The sequence below is a fragment of the Leopardus geoffroyi genome, chromosome C3 (genome assembly GCF_018350155.1).
Source record: "Leopardus geoffroyi isolate Oge1 chromosome C3, O.geoffroyi_Oge1_pat1.0, whole genome shotgun sequence".
NCBI classification, from domain to species: Eukaryota; Metazoa; Chordata; class Mammalia; order Carnivora; family Felidae; genus Leopardus; species Leopardus geoffroyi.
This window is the reverse complement of record NC_059338.1, coordinates 107,142,325-107,166,486: the sequence shown is the minus strand read 5'-3', so window position 1 is coordinate 107,166,486 and position 24,162 is coordinate 107,142,325. Positions and strand designations below refer to the sequence as shown.

At 41.5% G+C, this 24,162-nt stretch overlaps 1 long non-coding RNA gene across 2 annotated transcripts in view; it reads right to left on the bottom strand.

The window, feature by feature from the left end:
* Positions 1-24,162, bottom strand: part of LOC123585664 — an 83,868-nt gene that overhangs the window by 8,459 nt on the left and 51,247 nt on the right. Inside the window, exons 1-2 of one of the 2 annotated variants that reach the window (XR_006706359.1) lie at positions 4,220-4,302; positions 484-2,457 (exon numbers count right to left, since the gene is read on the bottom strand). This is a non-coding gene — a long non-coding RNA (uncharacterized LOC123585664). Of the gene's footprint in view, positions 1-459; positions 2,458-4,219; positions 4,303-24,162 lie in introns of those variants that run through there. The other variant, XR_006706358.1, reaches the window with a different exon arrangement.

Below are 24,162 nucleotides of genomic sequence, written 5' to 3'. Positions count from 1 at the left end.
AATCGCAGCAGGAGCTCGCAAGTGTAACTTTTTTCCAGGAAGGAATTCCATCCAAGTGACTAGTTTTCAGGCACGTGCCCTCCCAACCCTCCTGGGAACCTCTGCTAATGGCACAGGCAGGGTGGTGCCTGTGGCTGTCAAGCCACTTGGAGTACCCCCACCTCATGGCCCAGGCCCCTCCCGAAAAGAGAGACATGGGTGTTTTCCTCTTGGTCTCCAGCCTCGTTCTGAACTGCTTTCACATCTACCCTCTGACCTCGCCTTCCCCCCGTCAGCCTCCCCACCTCCAAACAGGCATAAGGCTGATTGACATCACTTGCTCATTTCAGGGAGGCAGATAAGAAAGCCCAGCTGCCACTTGGGGAGAGGCACCTGCTTCACGATTAACTGATTCGTTGACTGATTGATTAGTGAAAGATACACCCTTTTCATTTACATCATTCTAATGACTTTGCTTACCATGGGCAGAGACTGCCACCCTTGTTAGCCTGGAGAGAATGTGGTTTATTTTGAAATCATAGATGAATCTGAGTTTTTATAATCATCAGAGCCCGAGCGAATGCCACAACCAATATGCTTCAGCTACAGGGGTCTGAACTGCTGCAGAGTAGAAAGCTGATTGATAATAACACTTTATGTTTGTACCGTACGATCCGTTTCCACGCTCTCTCTCCCAAATCACCGCGTTTGCTCACGACAACAACTCGTCAAGGCAGGCAGCACTGATGTTCTGATTTCCAATTTACAGGCTTAGTTCATCAAACATTGATTGATCCTTTTTTTATGTACCTGGTCCAACGCAGGGCACAGATGACATTGAAAGGAAGGCCGTGTAGTTTCTACCCCCAAACCGCTCGCAGTCTCGTGGGAGACACGGAGACAGCAGCTAACTAAAGCATGGTGCGGGGAGCCATGTGCAAGTGGTATGAGAAAACGTCAAAGGCACCAAGAGGGAGGAGCAGAGACGGGTGGGGAGAGGTAAATGCCACCGCGTGCCTCGAAGGGCCAGGAACTAGGCGAGGGCCGTGCTACTACAAGCGTGGTCCATGGACCACCAGCACCTGCCTTCCCTGGAAACTTGGTAGAAATACAGAATCTCGGGCCCCACCCCCAGTCCCACGGATTCAGAATCTGCATTCGAACCAGATAGGAAGGAGTTTTAGGCTCGGGACAGGGACCAGTATCAAATGCTGCAGCAGCGAGCGACACATAGGACGGACACTCAGGAGTGATCTTTGGTGATACAGGAGAAAAACCGAAATTCGACTTAAGGGACGTGCCCTGGGTTCCACAGCTGGAGGCACAGCCAGGACGAGCTGTGTGTTCTGTTTCTAATCTTCTCATTAGAAGGTGCCCCGTCAGCCACGGTTCCTTTCCTCTAAGACCATGCCTACACAGAAAGGCTCAGCATTCTCCCCGACACCGGACCAGGCTATAAAAATTGTCCTCTGGATGATGGCCCTCTGTCCGTCGGTAGCACGGATTTCCAAAATGATCGAGGTCCTTTCGGCCTCCCGTTTGCTTGAGCCGACCCACCCGGAGTCTAATCGGGACACAGCAGGTTGGCTTACAGGCTTTCTTCTTCTTCCCGAACATTCCACCGTCATGTTGCCTGTTGTCTTTATGGTGTGCTGTGCTTGCGTCCCAACTTCAGAGCAAAGCGAAGTCACTGTCGCACGCCTCCACCCACCATGCTCCGCTGGAAAGAGGAGCCTCGTGACGAGCAGGCCTAACTCAAGTTCAAGTCCGTGGCACGGCTGATGCTACCTCCCACGGATTTTTAAAGCGCGGGCAGCTTGACTTGCTGGAGGCACCAGACACCTGAATCAAGGACAAGGTCCACCAATGTGACTTTGTCCTCTAGGCTGCCCATGGGTCTTGAGGTTGAGCATGGAGTTGGCACCAAAGTTGCTTACCTCCAAAGCGCTCAATTTGACTTTTCTTTTATATTCCTAAATCTTTGACAATCACGCATCAGGGTGGCTTTCAAGTTAGTGGAATACTATGGCAGCTTCCAGCATCCTGCTCCTGGTAAATGTTTTTGGTTGTCGGCAGGCCTCTGAGGCTACAGGCAGACGCCTACCATCTACCAACGGGCTCAGTGTCACTCCTAAATCGTGTGCTGACGGTAAAGTGGCCCCGGGTGTTTGCATATCTTGTGAGATCACCATGGGAACACGGTCATTATGATACAGCAGTTCCCGTGTTGAGTCCTATCGGTAGTTTTATTTTTTATGATTTCATTTCCTATTGACAGGAAATAGACTCTTGATAACCCAAACCAAACATGTTCATAAATCCCGCATCCCTTGTTTTATGTAAGACCATAGCTTTATGATCCAGATTGAATAAACCCGGATCTGTGATGCAGCTGCACACTCTCGTAACAGGTGAAACAGACAGGACTCTGTCAACTTTGACACGTGGGATGACCTTGATTGAGAATTTAGTGATTTCCTATGACATAGAACAAAGGTTAGTAGCTGTCAGCAGAAACCAGGCATGAATGCTACCAGTAAATGCTCCTTACTGGTTCTAAAATATATACTGAATCAGCTCACACTTAACTTTGTGCTGCTATCACCAAAGTCCAAGCCATCATGGCACTGTCACTGACCTGGGCTATTAGCCAGTCTCCCTGCTTTTATTTTGACCCCCTCCAACAATTGTCTATGCTGAACCTGGAGTCATCTCGTAAGTAAATTGGATCATGTCATTTATCTGCTTAAAACTTACCTGGGTTCCTTCTCATCTCAGAATAAAATCCAAGCTCATTACCATGGTCTATGCGGCCCTATGTGATCCGGCCCCTGCCTGACTGTTCCATCTCATGTTATACCGCTCTCCTCCCCCTTGTAATAGTCTGTCTACACTGGCTCTCCTCCACCTCACAGTGATCTATCCACACTGAGTTTTCCATTTCTCAAACACAAGGCTACCAGGTACAGATGCGGAGGTTGTGCACTGTGTAACTCCAGGAGGGCTCTTCAGCGGGCTGCAGGGTGGATGATGCCCCTGGCAGCCCAGCTTACACACGCTGAGCTCTTTCCCACTGCAAGGCTTGCTATTTGCTGGACCTTCTGCCTGGCGCATCCATCTGCACGGCTGGCTCCTTCTTGTCATCCCCTGAACAAATATTCCACAAAGCGCTAGTCTATATCAAGCGGAACTGGCTACATAACTCGCGGAGCCCCGTGCAAAATGAAAATAAGCTCAGTCTCAGCTTAAGTGTCATTTTTCCAGAGGGGTCCTTCCTAACCACCCAGGCCAAAGGAACCTTCTGATCAGTGTGTAAAGGCAAGCTAAGGACCCCCTTTCCTTTCCAGGTGAAAACACAGCATTTTAAATTACACTTGACACAAGGATCCTTGGTTCCACAAGCACTGTGATTTTAGGCTGAATATCCAATCAACATAAAAGGTTTTGTGTTTCTCTTTAATGAGGTTTTGGGCAGGTTCTCATTTTTCTATAAATTGGCCCTGAAGGCAATGACAGGCCTCGTAAGCTGAGGAGAATTTTGGTGTTCAAAGATCAAAAAGGCCCCATTACAACATTATAAATTGAAAAAGGATACTACGGTAGGATTTTTTTTCCTAATAAAAAAAAAAACAATGCACATCTTATGGAAATGAGTTCACATGAAATAATGAACTCAATTATATTTTATATTAAAAAAATTTTTTTTTAAGTTTACTTATTTATTTTGAGAGCGACAGCACAAGTAGGGGAGGGACAGAGAGAGAGAGGGAGAGAGAGAATCCCAAGCAGGCTCTGCACTGTCAGCACAGGGCCAGATGCAGGGCTTGAACTCACAAAACCACGAGATCATGATTTGAGCCAAAACCAAGAGTTGGATGCTTAACCGACTGAGTCACCCAGGCACACCAAACTCAATTGTATTTTTTAAAGTTTAGTAGACATTGCATGGTTCCTAATTGGCTAGTATATATCTCCCTCTGCCTTTGGAAGTTCAAGTTTTTGCTTTGATAAACTAAAACAAGATTATTTAAATATGATTTCATCATCCTTGAAAAGTCAAAGTTTTGTTGTTTGCAGCACTGTGAACTTTCTTATTTAAGATACAGGTAGTTCAAAATATATTTACTGCTTTCATTCACAAGACACTTATTAATGTTGGATGACAAAGTTCCAAATATGGCATGTGACTCAGAAAAAAAGGATGCAGAGAATGGTTTCTTTAAATATAAGATCTTCTCACCTTGTTATGAGTTTTTCTGCTACTCCCAGGAGCCCCATACACTCTGCCTAAATAACAGGAGAAGTAAAAAGTTTTAGGATCTGTGACAGTGAGATAAGGCAAGAACATGCAATTTTCAGAGAGACTGCCATTCCCACCATCATCCTCTGGCTAGGCAATGCCATCTGGGGCTTCAGATACGGTTTTCTAAAGTGAATTACCCTTGGGTTACTGCCAGAAGCAAAGTAGTAAAAATGTAACTTCCTAAAAGCACTCGTAACCAAGGGAGAAATAAGTTTCTGCCCCCAATTTTGCTGATTTTGTAAGCAACTATTTAAAAAAAAAAAAAAAAAGAAAGAAAAGAAACCGGCTTGAGAATGATGAATTTATACTTGGGTAATATAATGAATGACAGCAAAACCAAAACATGCATAAAGTGCCTCACTCAAGATGTCTAGTCCTAGATTAAATTATGAAGGAAGCAAACCCCGACTTCCTGCCTTCTTCCTCTACTTGCTTTCAGAAAAGTATCTGATAAACCCATTTATACTAAAGTATAAATGACTAACAATGATTCATGGATTACCTTCTATAGGGGTATTTGCTTTATTTATTTTTAATTTTTTAGAATATTTATTTTTGAGAGAGAGAGAGAGAGAAAGAGCATGAGTGGGGGAGGGGAGAGTGAGAAGCAGACACAGAATCTGAAGCAGGCTCCGGGTCCCAAGCCGTCAGCACACAGCCCAACGTGGGGCTCCAATGCAGGAACCGCAATATTATGACCTGAGCCGAAGTCGGATGCTTAACTGACGGAGCCACCCAAGCGCCCCAGGAGTATTTGCTTTAAAAGTAGGGAAATAGTCTTTGCCAAACCGTTGAAAGTTGGAAGTGGTAGTGGCAGAATTTCAGCAAAGCCCAACAACCATCCACAGACAAACTGTACTGTCTTGAGAGAAGTGTCCGTATTTGCTAGTCCTTTTCATGGCTCACTCTCCATTTTCTCTAGCTCCCTCCGCCCCTCCTTCCCCCAACTCTTTGGTTTGGAATACTTTTGTATTTACAGAAAAGTTGCAAAGGTAAGACAGAGAACCCCCCAAAATCCCTTACCCGGGTTACTTCTAATGTCAACCTTTTATATTATAACGGTACGTTGTCAAAACCAAGAAACTTACATTGGTACATCACTATTTGCTGCACTCTTAGGGGTTCGCGCCAGTTTCTCCTGTAACGTTCGGTTTCTGTTGGATACCATACAGGACGCCACATCGCATGTAGCCCACAGGCGGTGGTGGCTCTGATTCTATGTCTCTGGCCCCTCTGAGGAGCCCCGGACTGGCCTATCTAAAACCGGCACATAGCATTTCACTTGTGTTCTACTAGACGACTCCGACTTACACTTCCCACACTGAACTCTTGACTTGTGCCCTGGAACCTGCTCTCCCCCTGGTCTTCTTCACATGGCAGCTCCTTTCCACCAGTTGCTCAGGCCAAAAACCTAAGAATCACTGTCGGCTCCCCTCTTTCTTTCACACCGCACATCCAACCCATCGGCAAATCCAACTCTGCCTTTGAAGCTGCCCTGCTTCTAACCATGTGTCACTCTATCCACTGCCATCCTCCTGGCCCAAGTCACCATCTTTCAACCTGGATGATTGCGATGGCCTCAAAACTCGTCATCCCGCGTCTGCCCTTACCCTGCCCCTGCCTTCCCACCACCCCAATTTATTATCAACATAGGGATACTTTTTAAAGGTAAGTCTGAGCATGTTAGTGCTTTTCTTGAACGCTCCGATGGCTTCTGTTCTCAATCAAATTAGAATCTGAAGTCGTTACTGAGACTATAAGGTACCACGTGATCTGCCTCCTCCCCTCACTCTCTGTCATAATTTCCTCTCCCATTTACTCCACTCCAGCCACATTCACCTCCTTGCTCTTTCTTTGATTTACCAAGCATGTTTTGCCTCAAGGCCTTGGACTAGCTATTGCCTCTGCTTGGAATGTCCTGTTCCCAGATGTCTGCCTGACTTGCAGGGCAGGGAGATAAGGTAGGCTTAGCAAGGTAGGGGGACCGGCTCCTCCAGGTTTTCCATGGACTGTACTGACTTTAAAGGTGAAAAGCCCCATATCCCAGGAACCCCTTCAGTTCCTGGAAGACCAGGACAAGTGGTCACCTAGCAGGGGTACGTGTGTGCAGGGGAGGTTGGAGGGGGGTGGATGGCAGGCATTCAATATGGTGGTCACAGAAGGTCTCACGGACAAGGAGACATTGGGCAAAGGCTTGACAGAGGCGAGAGATTTGGTTTGCCATTCCTTCATGTTTGATTCCTGGGGGCCAGTCTATAGAATCTGTTGAGCACAGATTTGATAACCCAATGGTTATCAAAAATACCTCTTAAAATGTTGTTTTGAATGACTGAACTCTCAGATTTTATGAGATCTGCAAAGCACAGTGGCCAATGAGGCTTTGGAGCCCAGTAAACTTGGAGTCTTGGCTCTGAGGCACGACCTTGAACAAGTTACTTAATTTTTCAAAGCCTGATTTTTCTCGTTTGTAGGATGAGGATTATAAAAACTTCAAGGGCTATTATAAAGATTAAAAGAGCTATTATATATAAAGTATTCTGAACCATTCTGGCAGGTACCAAACACTCAATTATGGTCCATTATTTTTTTTTTCTCACTGTATTTTTGGTGGGACCTCAATATTATTCAATTTAAGTGCTGTTGTGCGCAGGACACGGGGATAATCAAGACCTATGGAAAAGGAATTAGGGAGAAAGAAGGCCACAAAAGAGTGGGTGTGAAAAGTAAGAGTTAATTTAGGTACTTATTCTTAAATAATTTTCGAGATTGTTGTACATTTATATTTAGTTAGAAGAAATAATAGAGATCCCATATAGCCTTCCCCCAGTTTCCGTCAAAGGCAACTTCTTGCATTACTGTAGCACAATATCCCAACCAGGAAATTGGTATTGATACAGTTCATAGTAGGTACTTATCATTTTGCTACTGAAACCAAGAGAGTCATTTTCATGGGGTTAAATGAACGGTGCTTCCACCTTGGGGGGGGGGGGTGCCCTGGACCAAAGATAATAGATCAAAATTCACTTCAATGCTGGACTGTCGCAGTGGGGGCCTCACCTTGCCATCTTTGCTCCAGTCCACTGTAAGTCACAGACTGTGCTTCTGATAGGATCACGTTTAGCCATGTTCTCTTTTGTCTTGAGCATAATCAAAGCTACCACTTACCCAACGTTTACTATGACCACAGGCTCTGTGCTAAATGCTTTTTGTGCATCATCTCGATCTTTACGGCAGCCCGATGAGGTAGGTGATAAAACTGTCTCTGTTTTATAGATAGTGAAACAGATCTAGTAAGATGAACCGATTTGGCCAGGTCATATATTCGGGAAGTAAGAGAGCTAGGATTAAAACGCAGGACCGCCTGATCCCAAGGCTGTTCTTATCCACCCACATATCCCTCTTACACTCATGGCAGAATATAGTGGAAAGAGACTGGATTCACTTAGGCCTAGGACGGGTGTTTTCTTTTCTTCCTCAATGAATTCACAATTGAGTTGGTGAGGCAGAATATGAACACATACATGATCATACAATGCAGTACATGGAAACATACATGGAAAGCACCAATCTCCAGTTGGGAGATGTTTTCTGTGGGAAGTAGATGGGCAATATAGGTTGGGCGGTGAATGTGGGCCCGGACTTAACACATGTGAGTTCTGGCAGAGCTCACACTCCCACGACACCCATATTTGGTGTACCCCTACCTTCCCGCCTTCCCATGTTTTCTCTCATCCCCTTCAACCACACAGATGTGGGTAGACTTTCTTCAGGGTACGTGAGAATCCTAAAGCAAACACATGTAGAGTGCTCACAGTATCACTGTTCTGAGTCACTGTTCCAAGTTTTACGTACAGTAACTCATTCAATCCTCACAGCAACCTGTAATACTGTTGTTGGCCCCATTTTACAGATGAGGATTTGAAGCGCAGAGAGGTTAAGGAATTTACCCAAGGTCATCCAGTTAGCAAGTGAGGGCCAGGATCTGAACCCAGACAGTCTGGGTCTAGACTCACTGCTTCTGACCTTGGTGCTCCAACATAATTGTTGCTTTCCTGCACGCAAGCCTTGGCAGAGGTCCTGTCCTCTACTTTGCAAGTCCTTTTTACACATCTCTATTTAGAAAGTCTCCCCCGATCAAAACTCAAGTTAAATAGCACAACAGGAATCACCATAAGGGAAGCAAGCACTTTCTGAACAACAAACTTCTGCGATTGGCCTAGGGCCCAGTGACTCACATTTCGTTTTCACAACAATCCTACGAGGTTTTTGAAAATGAGGAAATTGAGCCTTGGAGACATTAAGTAACTTGCTCAAAGGCTGAGGCTGCCATCCAAAACCTAAGCCTGCCTCTCTGTAGCTCATGTCTCAAATCACTCCCTTCATTGAAGACTTCCCCCCACCGACCCAACAGTCACACCTGTCCGTGCTCTGCACTAGCCACACACATTCTGCACCTATTTAGAAATCTTCACACGTGGCCTTGATGATCTTCTCAGTCACATGCCTCTCCAGCCAAGGGTGGCTCCAAATGTCTGGAACCACAGGACACACTTCATAGGATACATAAACTCTCAAGATTCTAGAGCTAGAAAGCACCCAGAGATAGACCCTCTACTCACCCCAGGCAGCGTCTCCTACAATGACCATTCATTCATTCATTCATTCATTCAGCAATGACCACCTGCTATGTGCCAAGCATGTCCCAAATAACGGGGTTATAGCAACAAACAGAATGGACCAAATTCTTCATCTCCAAGAGATTCTATTCTAGCTGAGGAAGATTAACAGTAAGCAAGATAAAAAAGTAAAATATATAGGATGTTGGGTGTTGCTATATGCTATGGAGAAAAAATAAAGTGCAGAAGGGGAGGCAGAGGATGTGTGTGTGTGTGTGTGTGTATGAGAGAGACAGAGACAGAGACAGGTATTAGGTTGGCCAGTGGTAGTCTCTCTGAAAAGGATTTCTCCCTCAAAAGTCTGTCATCCACCATTTGCTTATATATGTCTAGCTACAAAGAGGTCATTCCCTTAGAAGGCATTCATTTCATTTTTAGCAAGCTCTAATTGTTCTGAAGTTTATTGAATCCTCTCCCGTGACTTCTACCCTTTGCCCTGAGTTCTGCCTTCAGTTAGTTACTATACCCGGCAAGCCTAACCTACCTCCTAGGACAGACAGCCCCTCACCTGCTCAAGGACAGTTGTGTTTCCTTGAAGCAGCTTCCCCCAAACCCTAACATCCTTAGTTCCTTCAGCTGCTTCTTGAATGACATAGTTTTCATTCCTACCCCCAGATGACTGCCTTCCTTTCAATGCACTGCCCTTTATCTAAGAAAGGAATGTGAGTTGATCAATGCAGAATATTCCAGAGTATTGCTCCCTGAGTATGATCGCAATACTATATCAAAACAAAACAAAACACATTTTAAGTTTTATTTATTTATTTTGAGAGAGAGAGAGACAGAGAGACAGACAGACAGCATGAGTGGGGGAGGAGCTGAGAGAGAGAATCCCAAGCAGGCTCCGCCCAGCTAGCGTGGAGCCTGATATGGAGCTTGAACTCATGAACGGAGAGATGGTGACCTGAGCTGAAACCAAGAGTTGAATGCTTAACCGACTGAGCCCCGCCCCCCTCCCCAGGCGCCCCAAAACAAAACAAAAGTTTAAACTCTATCCTAATTGGAGCTCGGCCCTCACTGGGGAGAGCCAATCTAGCGTCTTCAGAACCTGGAAGCTAGGGGGAAGTCCTGGGGCCAGTGGAGGGGCAAGGCTTTCCTTCCTCAGTGGGCTTACATTCAGTGGGGATTTCTAGAAGGAGGCAAGAAAGGGAGTCCAAGGTGAAGAGCAGCAGTATGAGGAAGAACCTGTCCTTGGTGGTGGGCAGAGGTCCTGGCAGGTGAGTAAAGCACACTATTAGAGGAAGGGTGCAGAAACCAAATAGCCTGTTGTAGTTCTGACTTTTCTACTTAATTAGAAGATCTTTATATATTAAGGAAATTAACCCTTTGTGCTATATGGTACAACTACTTTTTTCCAGTTGGTCATTTGGCTCTTTCCTTTGTTTATGGTATTTAAACAATTTTTTTTAATGTTTGTTTTTGAGAGAGAGGGTGGGGGAGGGGCAGAGAGAGAGGGAGACGCAGAATCCGAAGCAGGCTCCAGGCTCTAAGCTGTCAGCACAGAGCCCAACACGGGGCTTGAACTCACCAGCGACGAGATCGTGACCTGAGCGGAAGCCGGATGCTTAACCGACTGAGCCACCCAGGTTCCCCTGTTTGTGGTATATTTTTCTATGTAGAAAGTTTTCTTTTCTGAGTGGTCAAATGTATCCATCTTTTCATTTTGGGCTTTTTTTTCTGCTCCTTCTCCTCCTTCACATATATCCTATTTAGAAAAGCCTTCTCCATTCCGACATTATAAAAACCATCTCCCACATCATCTTCAACTATTTTTATTATTTCACTTTTTACATTTAAATCTTTGATCCATCTGAAATTCATTCTGATACACCACTTAGTGTTCATCCACTGTATGTGCCAGGCACAACGTTCAGCATTTTACATATGTTACCTTATTTAATAATGATAATTACGATGATACCAATGGGGTATTGTACCAACAGGGACATTGAAGCTTAGCAAGATGGACTCAGCCAAGATCATACATCCAGTAAGTGTCAGAATAGAACCCAAGTCAGCCTGAGTTCAATTTTTTTTGCTTTTATGAGAGGCATAAATTTGAGAGGTAATATTTATGAGAGGCATCCTGTTATCTGGAAATCCCAGCTTCATCACCACACATTTCAAGAAAGATCGTCGTTGAGTATGTGATGATTACTGCCCATTCCATGAGGTGCAAAGGACTGGGAAGGAACACTGAGGTGGGCTACTGATTGTCACCCAAAGTCACTCTCCACCTGGGTAACTGACTTATGCCCCTGCCTCGAAGCTGAGGATTCAACTTCTTCTCTTAGCAAAATGATGGGTTATTAGATTAAGTTGCACCAAGTAGGCACAACTGTGACTATTAAATTCATGAATGTAAGAGTCTTTTGAATTTCCCCTGTCATGGGACAGTAAAGATCCCAAAGTCTGGAAGAGGTCCAACATAATTACCGAAATTTATTGATTCTTAGATATGCATCTTGTCACATTCAACATCTCTGAAATTAAGATGCATCTTCTGATCCATGGTATTCTATAATTGCTGCACCAGACATGATGTAGTACCAGCTGCCTGCACATGTACCAACCTGCTTTATATTTCTAATGGCACAAATGGACAACAGCAATGCATCAACTTTTCATTCAACAAACAATTTAAGGACCGTTTCAGGAAGTAATAAAATCCCGGTTGCTGTCTGAAATCCTCTGCTGACACCTTCTAAAAAGATAAAGAACCTGTATTAAAGTGGGGGGTAGAGGGTGGAGCCATTGGCTTGAAGAAAATCCTTGAAGGAACCTTTTAAATAAATGCTGCCTCACTGATGTTCCTGGTGGCACAGAGGACAATTGTGCTTGGAAAAACAAGACATATATACCCCAACTTTGAAGTGCAACGCATTTCAGAAGATCGGACTCCAAAGGAGACATTTGGGAGGATAGTTTAACCTATTTATTTCTCTTATATTTTCCTTCTGTGCTAGGCACAATTGATGTGATAAAATCTATTAAGCCTCTTTCTTAGTAACTCATAATCAGCTGATTCAAAAAGCTAATATCAGCATCAGCAATAGTGACTTCAACCTGCATTCCTGACTCTACACTGATGGAAGTAATCTGCTGAACAATTTTGGAAGAAATAGCCAAGTCCATGGTCACTTGTGGATTCTCATCTGGAAATCATCCCAAGACCTAGACCCTGCAGCATGAGGAATTTTTCTTGTAGTGATCCTAAGAGTCTTGGTGGAAGACTAAGTCTTTTGACTTGGAGGTTCTTTTCCTTTATGCCTCCAATCAAGTCTGCTGACACTTCTGCAGGGGGCTTTCTGATGAGGCTGGTTAGTGAGACTCTAATTCCATGAATCCCCCTCTCTGGCTCCATGGGTGTCTTTCTGGTGTCCTTAAAAACCTTCTGAAGCCAAGACTACACTGTACGTTAACGAACTTGAGAATTAAAAAAACAAAAACAAGGGGCGCCTGGGTGGCGCAGTCGGTTAAGCGTCCGACTTCAGCCAGGTCACGATCTCGCGGTCCGTGAGTTCGAGCCCCGCATGGGCTGACGGCTCAGAGCCTGGAGCCTGTTTCCGATTCTGTGTCTCCCTCTCTCTCTGCCCCTCCCCCGTTCATGTTCTGTCTCTCTCTGTCCCAAAAATAAATAAATAAACGTTGAAAAAAAAACAAAAACAAAAACAAAAAACCAAACAACAACAACAACAAAAACCCCAAAAGCCTGTTCCTAGGTAAGAGCTAACAGCTGTAAGTCGGGAGCTGCAACAACCCCCCTACATCTGCCTCAAAGAGCTATTAAAGTTCAAAAAGTTCTTTCAATGATTATAAAATAAAAGTGCGAGGTGATCTGAAAGCACTGTGTCCTAGTTCTATTGATGGCATTCCCTCCACACTTCTCAGTGGTTCTAAGTCCTGGTGCATCTTGTAATCAATGGCATCTCAGATTAGATGAAATAGGGTAGTTTCAGCTTTGAAGATGTAGAGGTCAGAGAGCCAGTGAGAGAAGTACATGAGGTCATTTGGCCATTGTTGCATATTTATCACATTGAACTCAATCTGTAGGAGACTGACTATATCAATGGATCTAATGATTTTCCTAGCTTTCCACATTTTGTATTATGCCCTTAAGCAGGGTGTTCCTCATTGTACTTAGTTTTGTAGCCAGAGTTTAGGATTTTACCAGGATCCTCGTTAAATTTCCTCTTGCTGGCTCTGGCCTGTTATTCCCATCTGCCAAGATCATTCTAGATCATGATTCTCTCATTTACAGCATTAGCTATCTTCTCTCTAGCTTTCTGACATCTATAAATTTGATAAGCACAACTTCTATCCTTTATCCAAGTCATTAATAAAAATGTTGAGCAAGTCTGGTACAATTTTGTAGATTCATGGCAGGCATTAGTGATTCCCTCAGGTTGGCATGAATATACAGATCAACTCTTTCTGTACAGGCATTTTACCCAGTTGTAAGTCCACCCCTCTGAAATATAGTGCAATTGTTAGGTGCCCAAGCTTTGATCTCAGAGTAGACCCCTTAAACCCTAGTTACATGATCCTGAGAAAATTACCTGATAAATCTCTGCTTAGTTTCCTTATGTGTATTTTTTTTTTTTTTTTTTTTTTACTTTATAGGGATGGGTTGAGTATTAAATGAATTAATACTCACAAAATGCTTAGCACAGTTCCTGACATATAGTGGGCTCTCAAAAAATAATAATGATTCTATCAATTTTCTCAGATTTCTCAGTCTTGCTCAATGCCTATCATGAGACACTTTGCCAAATGCCTAGGAAAAACTCAATCTAAACTAACTTCATCATTCCACTGTTTTAGCAGACTCAGAAGAAAGAAAGAAAGAAAGAAAGAAAGAAAGAAAGAAAGAAAAAGAAAAGAAAAAAGAAAAAGGAAATAGACCAGTTTAGTATGTGTAGTTTTTTTATAATTTATAACTTGACTATTTTCAACAAGGGATTGATGCAGTTAAAAATAAAAGGCCACCTATAGATTCATTTGTAGTGACTCCTGGTGACTCTTAATGATCAACACTGCATTTTTAAGTGCTTACAAACACTGTTAATAACGCTGTTATTTCCAAAGTTTTGCTGGAAATCCATATAAAACTGACAATTCTATATTTGCTCAAATCCCCCTTTTTGCCGCCTAATGGCAACCAGTATTTGCCTATCTCCAAGTTTCTAGTGATTCTGCCATTCTCTAGGACTGCTTAAAGATTGATGTTGATGTTTGTATGATCACATCTGCAAGTTATTTTATTATCCTAAATGAATTCCGGCAGATTTACAGAATTAAACCCATTTGAGGAAGCTGGTACTCTCTTATCATCTCCTCATTTATCTTGGACGTCATTTCCTTCTAACTGTTGTCGTTCTCTCCATAAGAGTAGTGGTTTAAATCTTTAGAGCATAATCACAATCGCTTGGAGGAAGCAGAGTCTATTAGAAATGCATATTCACAGGCTGTTCCCAGAGATTTAGGCTTAGTACCTCTAAGATGGGACCAGGGAATACACATTTTAACAAACATTCTGATGCACCACCTTGTAGAAACACCTTACATAGTGAAAAATTATGGGAAGTTATTCGGTAATTATGATTTTTCTTGTAATGGTCTTATACAATGTTCTTACGTTCTTATATATGTTAGTGTTACATATCTCTCCCAAGAAATGATCGTAGTTCGTTTGTTTTTTTTTTTTCTTAAGTGGGGGTAAAGGTGGAAGAAGAGGGAGAGAGAGAATCTTAAGCAGACTCCAGGTTCAGCACAGAGCTTGACACATAGCTCAGTCTCACCACTGTGACATCATGGCCTGAGCTGAAATCAAGAGTTGGACGCTTAACCAACTGAGCCACCCAGGTGCCTGAATTGATCATAGTCTTATCTCGTTGGTGGTTTTAATCTAAATATGGCTTGTAAAAAGCCTTTTGTTTGGCATTTCTCATAAACCTCATATTATCCTGGATTTTGATCTTCCTGAACTACTCACCAAGCAGGTGTCTTTTAAAAATTATTCTCTTGTGAATGAATAAAGAAGATGTGGTATGTGTGGATGTGTATATACACACAATGGACTATTACTCAGCCATAAAAAGGAATGAGGTCCTGCCATTTGTGACAACATGGATGAACCTAGAAGGTATTATGTCAAGTGCCAGAGAAAGACAACTCCCATATGATTTCACCTATGTATGGAATCTAAAAAGCAAAACAAAATGAACAGACAAAAAATTAAATACAGGGAACAAACTGCTGGTTGTCAGAGGGGAGGTGGATAGGGGGATGGGCAAAATAGATGAAGGGGATTAAGAGCTACAAGCTTCCAGTTATCAAACAAATAAATCATGGAGGTAAAAAGTACAGCATCAGGAATATAGTCAATATACTGTAATAATATTGTATGGTTACAGATGGTGACTACCCTTCTTGCGTTGAGCACTGAGTAATATACAGAATTGTTGAGTCAATATGTCATACACCTGAAACTAATATATCACTGTGTGTTAGTTATACTTCAATAAAAAATTAAAAATAATAAAGTTAATTGTTCTCGGTTATGGGCCATACCTGTCATTGGTAGCATGTGTACTTTAACAGCTTGAGGTCTTTGGGGTACTCTCTGTGCAGTCCAACCTTGACTCCTTCACATGCTCACAGGGCATAGCCTTGTGACATTCGGCCAGTATTCAGTAATAATGAGAGGAAGGCTATGGACAACACAGAGAAGACTGTATGGGCTGCTTATTAGAATGCCTATTGGAAGACTTCCCACAATCTGGCAATATCCTGGTGGTCTACCATTTGGAAGTGACTGAGGTAAGAAGGGGTACATCCAGACCAAAACTGAGACCATCCAGGCTTCTGAAACTGCTGACATCCGACCTTGCTTTAGACCTCTCCCTTGATGCCCCCATCTCACTTCTTCCTCTCTCCCCGCTGGTACAGTTTCATTATTGGCTATTTCCCACTGTATTTTCGTTGTTTGTTCATGTGTCTGCCATTTATTACAACTTTGTAAAGTCAGAAACCATGTCTCCTTTATTGAAAACAAAAGACAATAGAAAACAAATAAAGAACCTGCACCTTACATTCAATGAATATTTGATGAACTAAGCCAAGGATAACAAATATTTGACAGGCATGTTTCAGCCTCTGTCCTGTGTTGGGACAGACATTGATAATGGATCTTAGAGCTCTTTCCTCTTGGGCCTGGAAGCAGTTTCAATGTTCTTTAAAACATGGTTTTCCATGGGAATGCAAGCTGGTGCAGGCACTCTGGAAAACAGTATGGAGGTTCCTCAAAAAACTAAAAATAGAACTACCCTATGACCCAGCAGTTACACTATTAGGTATTTATCCAAGGGATACAGGTGTGCTATTTCAAAGGGGCCCATGCATCCCCATGTTTATAGCAGCACTCTCAACAATAGCCAAAGGATGGAAAGAGCCCAAATGTCCATCGATGGATGAATGGATAAAGAAGATGTGGTACATACATGCAATGGACTATTAGTCAGCAATCAAAAAGAATGAAATCTTGCCATTTGCAACTACATGGATAGAACTGGAAGGTATTATGCTAAGCGAAATTAGTCAGTCAGAGAAAGACAAATATCATATGATTTCACTTATATGAGTACTTTAAGAGACAAAACAGATGAACATAAGGGAAGGGAAATGAAAATAATATAAAAACAGGGAGGGGACAAAACATAAGAGACTCATAAATATGGAGAACAGAGGGTTACTGGAGGGGTGGTGGGAGGGGGGATGGGCTAAATGGGGAAGGGGCATTAAGGAATCTACTCCTGAAATCACTGTTGTACTATATGCTGACTTGAATGTAAATTAAAAACAAAATTAAAAACAAAACAAAAACAAAAACATGGTTTTCCAGGGGCACCTGGGTGGCTCAGTTTGTTAAGTGGCTGACTCTTTATTTTGGTTCAGGTCGTGATTTCACAGTTTGTGAGATCAAGCCCCAAGCACCATCAGTGCAGAGCCCGCTTGGGATTCTCTCTCTCCTTTCTCTGTCCCTTCCCTACTCACACACACACACACATTCTCTCTCTCAAAATAAATAAATAAACTTAAAAAAAAAAAAACCACACATGGTCTTCCATCAAATTGACCAAAATTGGCTTACAAAATGAAACTTTTGGCCAATTCTAAACAAAGTACAAGTCCTTTCTACCGCAGTTCAGTTGTTAACCGCCTTTATGAAATAAAAAAAGAAAACTCACAAATATAAATCAAGTACTTAAAAAGTCAAGAAGGTTTGATAAATACTCAGGGAAAATACAGGGAATAACATTGGAAGGATATGAAGTAGCCAGCAGCTCGCAAAAAGCTGAGTTTTCCAGCTTCTGAGACCTTAGAATGATACCAATGATACAATAATGAAAATGATACTAAACTCAGGCTCTCATCTCATGGGATCAGCAAAGTCTGAAACCTTTTAAGTAATGATTCTAATACACCACAGAAACAGGGATCTCAGTAGGATCCAAAATCAATGTGTAAGTTGAGAGCCCTGCCTTCAATATCAGGAGGCAAGGGCAGCATTATTTGTGCTAAAAGGGAGGTAAACAAAAGCAAGACCATCTGGGAGAATTTTCTTTCCTTTGACTCCCTTCACTTCCCCTTCCTTATGCACCTTTTGAACGCTGATTATTTTTTTAATGTTTATTTATTTATTTTTGAAAGAGATGGAGAATGAGTGGGAAGGGGCAGAGAGAGAGGGAGGCAGAGAATCCCAAGCAGGCTCTGAGCTGTCAACACAGAGTCCGATGCAGGGCTCGAATTCACGAGGATCAGCAGGATCAGCACCGGGAACATGGATGTTTGTTCACAACGCTGTGAACAGGTTCAATGAGCCTCCCACGAGCTGTTGTTGAATGTTAGGCTAAATGTCTCCATTGTTCCTTTTCTTGACCTTTTGGACACATTTTATAGTCCTATCTACTCTCTACTCATGGAGCCATCAGATGCCATTCCTGGCTTTCATAAAGAGCCCACCTTTCAAAATGCATGTTTTCTTTCAAGTTATTGCTTCTAAGAGCTTATGGGCTAGAAACCCAGAGAATGAGGTTTCTTTGAATTGTGTAGGAAATAAGAGTTAATCAACACTGAATGAGGTCTTAAGGACTTTCTGATGAATAAATTGAACTATGTAGTCATTTTATATTTACTCTTGGATTCTTGGGTGGCTGTTTGCTGGAAAAGTAACTTCTGGATAAAATGTTGCAATTTTTAAATAATTTAGTAGTGAAAATTTAATTTTGGGGGGGCAACATTTCTTAGAAAATTTTAAATATGTCCCCAAAGAGTTTTATTATGTAGTTCAATTTTTCAATTTTTACAGTCTATTTAAGGGAATCTTGCAGTGATTCTTTTCCTGAAGTATAAAAGACTTAAAAAAACATATGGTTGCTTTTCCATATGTTAACTGTCTTAGAGCAGGTCATGTTAGTTTTTTAGTTTCTAAGCGTGCAGTTCAACCAAGCCTAGGAAGATAAGGGAAGGACTTTCATTGCAGGAACAAGACAGGATAGGAATGAAACCAACCCCCTACTAGAAAACAACCCAAACTGCTGACTGGGAAAAAAAAAAAAAAAAAACAAATTTAAAAAATGTTTAAAAGCATCAAAGATCTGGCAAGATAATAAGAAACTCAAATCCAAAATCAAAGGATCTCTGAAAGTTAAGTGGCACCTTAAAGCTATTTTTGAACTAAGGGCATTTGCCAATTTAGGCAAACTTGAACTTAGGTTTTGAGAGCTTCTCAGGACAAGGGGGACAGGATCAAAGCTCAGGGCCTGCCCTTCCCCTCACTAATAAGGGTCAAACCCTCAGGAGCAGGGTGAAGCTAAATGTAAATGTAACTCCCCCACTAAGGCTCAGGAGATCACAGGACAAGCTGCCTTTATGATGATCAGAACAGGATAGTTGATAATGGTGGGAACATGCTCTAACAAGTGCAAGTTAGTAATTTTACTCCTTCCAAGTCCTTATCACTCTGGTTACCAATAAATACATAAAAACAAAAAGAAATTATATAACCCTCTCAAGTTGTAAATTTAGTTTAAAGGCAAATGAAAGTTTTCTTTTTTTCCCTGGAGAAAATTTGTGTCATCCTGGACTTCAAACAATCCCCCTGAAATAAATTTTGAAAGACAATGAGCACCATATAGTCAAAAATAGCTAAGCCTACAAGGACAAGCCATAAAGAACAAAAACTGGATATAAAGAGGCCTCTAATCACTTCAGATTTTGGAATTACTAGATAGAATCTATAAAACCAACTATACTCACTAAATTAAAAAAAAAAGAAAGAAAATATATGTGCAGAAAAGGAAACAATATAAACTGACTTAGCAGATTTGAAAAAGAAATAAATAGAACTCAAAGTAAAAAAATATAATAACCAAAGTTAAAACCTCAACAGATATGCTCAAGCAGTTTAGACACAACTGAAGAGAGAATTAGAAAATTAAAATATGGATCAGAAGAAATTATTCAAGAGTATATATAGTATAGAGACACAACAACGCAAATTTACAAAGAGAGATTAGGAGATATGAAGAACAGAATGAAAAGATGTAGCATTCATTTAATGAGACCCCTAAAAGCAGAGGATAGAAGGGCTTGGATAAAGATAATGTTTAAAGAAATAATTACTCAGAATTTTTCAGAACAGATCAAAGATATAAATCCACAGGTGCAAGAATAAGAATCATGAAAAATAAAATGAAATATACACCTAGACTCATCGTGAGGCTTTAATAAACCAAAGACAGACAAGATCTTAAAATCAACCAGAGAAAAGATTATCTTCAAAGTAGTGGCAACTAGACAATAACTGATTTCTCAGTAGTAACAAAGGAAGTAACAAAGGAAGCCAAAAGCAAGTGGAATGAAACCATCAATGCATGTAAATAATTGCCAACCTAGAATTCTATACCCAGCCAAAATGTCTCAGAAATAGGTCAAAATAGAGTCATTTTTAGACAGATAAAAGCTGAGAGAGTTTGCCACCAGCACATTTTAATTTAAGACATTTCCTTTAGGTAAAATGAAGGTGATCTCATGGGGAAGACCTGAAAAAGAAGAAGAAGGAAAGAGCAAAGAAAATGATAAACATATGGATATATCTAAGCAAACATTAACTTTATAAAATAATGATAATAATGTCTGGAAGGACAAAACTTCTAATAAAAACAAGATAGAATTAAAATATCTGACAACAAAAACACATCTGGGAGGGCAAATGGAATTAAAATGTTTAACAGTCTTTAGGAGTAGCTCCATTGGGTAAGTGTCCGACTTCAGTTCAGGTCATGATCTCATGGTTCATGGGTTTGAGCCCACCGTCAGCTCTGTGCTGACAGCTCAGAGCATGGGGCCTGGTTCAGATTCTATGTCTCCGTCTCTCTCTGCCCCTCCCCCACTTATGTTCTCACTGTCTCTCAAAAATAATAAACGTTAAAAATGCCTTTAAATTATGTGGGAGAAAGGTAAAAGTATTGATTATTTTCAGACTTTAAGTTAAGGATGTATATTAACTTATTGGATAATCGCTAAAAAATAGTATATAATTTTCATACTAGTAGAAGTAAAAGAATGGAATAATTCTCTTAAAGTTTTTGTTTATTTTCACCAATCCAAGAAGAAAGAAAAGACAACACATAATACATGGGACAAATATAAATGAGATGGCAGTTTTAAATTCTAATCTTTACATAATTATATTAAATGTAAATGGATTACTGAGCAAAGGAATATATACCATATGATTCCATACATATAAAGTTAAAAAACAGACATAATTAAAGGAAATTATTTAGGGGTTGTTTGTGATAAGCTGAACAATGGCCCCCCAAAATGTTCATATCCTAATTCTTGGAACCTGAAAATATGTTGCCTTACATGGCAAAAGGAACTTTGTAAATGTGACTAAGAATCGTGAGATAGGGAGATTATTCTGGATTATCCAAATGAGCCCAATGCAACCACAGGGGTCCTTTTTAAGAGGAAGGTAGGAGAGACAGAGTCATAGACGGATGAAAACAGAGGCAGAGGGTAGAAAGGAGAGAAGATGCCATGCTGTTGTCTTTGAAGGTAGAGGAAGGGGGCTACAAGTCAAGCAATGCAGGCAACCTCTAGAAGTTGGAAAAGGCCAGATAACGGATTCTTTCCTAGAGCCTCTAGAAGGAACACAGCCCTGCAGACCCCTGGACTTCGGGCTCCTAGAACTCTTAAGATAATTTTAAGCCACTAAATCTGTGGTAATTTGTTATAGCAGCAATAGGAAACTGTTGAAAGATATACTACATGTCTATATCTTTTTTTTAATGTTTATTCATTTATTTTTGAGAGAGAAAGAGAGAGCACAAGCAGAGGAGGGGCAGAAAGGCAGGGAGAGGAGGAGACACAGAATCCAAAGCAGGCTCCAGGCTCTGAGCTATCAGCACAGAGCCTGATGCACGGCTCAAACCCACGAACTGTGAGATTGTGACCTGAGCCCAAACTGGTCGTTCAACCAACTGAGTCACCCAGGTGCCCCTATCTATACCTTATCTATACCTATATTTATCTATGTAGCAAAGCAACAAATAAAAGCAAGGAAATAATTCTCACGAAGTCAGGATAATGGTTTCTCCAGTGCTCAGGAAGACAGACAAGAGGCCCTGACAATTCTACTTCTTGACATGGGTGGAAGTTACACATGTAATGATTATTCTGAATCTATACATGTTTTATGTACTTTTTTTTCTGTAATAGCAAATATTTCATAATAAAAAATGTAAAAAGTCAAAATAAAGACCAGGAAGCCTGGAATTAAATATTTACAGAATATTTAATTAATAATGAGTTTCTAATAACTGAGAAACAGATTATCCAACCTGTAGAATCTCCCTGTTCCTTATAGTGCCTTTTAAGGGCTCTTGACATGTGACCTCTCCTCTGCCCATTAATACCCCCACATAGTTGAGAATGGAAGAAATCTAGAGGAACAAAAGCCATTTGTGGGCTGTATCACTTACTGACTATGTAGATTTGGCAAGTTGCTTAAATTCTTGGTTTCTTAATCTATAAAATGAAAGTGATAGTAATATCTTTTGCTATAGAGTTGTCCTAAGAAAGAAATGAGATAAATCACCTAGGACAATACCTATGTAAAAATGCCACTTCTTTATTTCATTTATCCATCCCCTTGCCCCCAAACTAATGTTTATGGAGCACTTGCCTCAGACCAGGCCCTTTGCTAGGTTTTAGGGATACAAAGCCAAATAAATCACAGCCCCATCTTCAAAGGTTCGTAGTTGAGTAGAGGAAGCAGATGAAAAGCACCTAATTATAATGCAAAGAGTTAGCAGTACAATTAAGGTATAAACAATGTGCTGAGGCCTCTCACAGAGGAGTCATTAACAGGGCATGTGGTGGAACGAGGAAGGGGACTAGGCAGAGAAGCCTGCCCAGAGGTAAGGTAACACTTGAACAAGGTCATGAAGGATGAGTAGGAATTTGCCAGCTGGAGAAGATGAAGAAGGAATATTTGCATAAAGAGATTAGTACAGGCTTAGAAGGAGATAATGGTACAGGGAAATGACAAATGGGTGTTAGAGTACGGAGAAGGGAAATGAAGTTGTTGCAGTCAGCTGTGGTCACAAATCAAAAGGCCACATTTACCATGTTGAACCATCTTCTCCAGGCAGTGAACAGTGGTCATGATCAGGGGCCATCTTACGACAGGATGGTTGGAGCCATACTTGAGAACTGCCACTCTGCCTCTGTGCAGATGGGTGGGAAAGATTCGGAGGACCACTACCTCCAGTCGTCCACACAAGAGGGCTTGAACTAGACCACAGCCTTGGAATGGATAGAGGGGACATAGATTCCAGAGACACGTAGTAGATAGAACTGAGTAGACTGTAGCCTGTTGACTCAGGGTGGAGGTAATTACCAGATTTCTAGCTTGTGCTAATAATAATAATGATGGTAGATAACAATACCATTAACCAAGTTTGAGGAGACCTACAGAGCAGGTCGTGGGGCAAAGATAATAGGAACTTTGGTTTGTGTTTGCTGAGTTTGAGGTGCCTCTGAGACATCTAGGTGGAGATTTCTAGTAGGGAGTTGGAAATTTCATTCTGAAACTTAGGGAAAGAAATGAAATGTGGACATGGTGATTTGGACGCCATAAACATATACACGGGGGTGGAAGCCAGAGGGGTTGTGTGGGATGACCCAAGCAATCAATGTTTGTTGAGTCTGCTTGGAAAGAACAGATAGTATGCTCACCTAAGTGCCTTTTTCCTCAGCATGTATTTTGGGCCTATATTAAGAATATTTCCATAAAATGTCTTCCTTCTACCCAAGATCATATTTATCTCTCCTTGTAGTAACTCCTAATGACTTGAGTTCATGTTAAAGCTTTGATTTAGCTTGTTGGGTTTTACCAAAATCATTTAAGGACGTGAGACACGTGGAAAATTCTATTGGAGTATCCAGACAGGCAAATCTCATACCTGGATACTAACTAAGTAAAAAGTTGGGTCAAAATATTTAATGTAATAGCAAGAGTTCTGAGGATGTCAAGATTTGTACTCTTCCCAGGTGGATATTCGGTAAGCAACGTACAAAAATGTTCAGCATAAATAAAAATTCCTGATGTTTAAACATTTTTCCGTCTACGCTTGTGATTTTAGTAACATACTTCAGAAGTTTCAGACTTTTTGAAGCTAGAGTCATGGCATTTTTGGCCTTGGAAGGGACCTTAGAGGTCATTTAATCTAATCCTTTAAGATTTCAAACAGAGTCTAAAGAGAGAGTACCACACCATGGCCACTCGCCTGGGGTAACTGACCATGTCTCTTGATCTCTAGATCACTCTCCTCTTCACATTATCCTTCTCAGTGGAATCCAATCTTGCTAAAGTTTCACGATAAAAATGAACCAAACCTCAGCTGTCCAAGTGAACGGTTTTCATTTATTTATGAATTTAATGCAGATCTGTGACACTTGGAGCTAGATAAGAACAAAAAGCCAAGTGTGATTAAGATTCTTCCTTTGCCTCATTCTGTCTCAGGCTTCTTGGCAGAACGAATTACTGGAGTCCCACAAGGACAGACCTGGAGGATAGAACGATGATGAGAGTCTGATCTCAAGTAGAGTTGCCAGATTTAGCAAATAAAA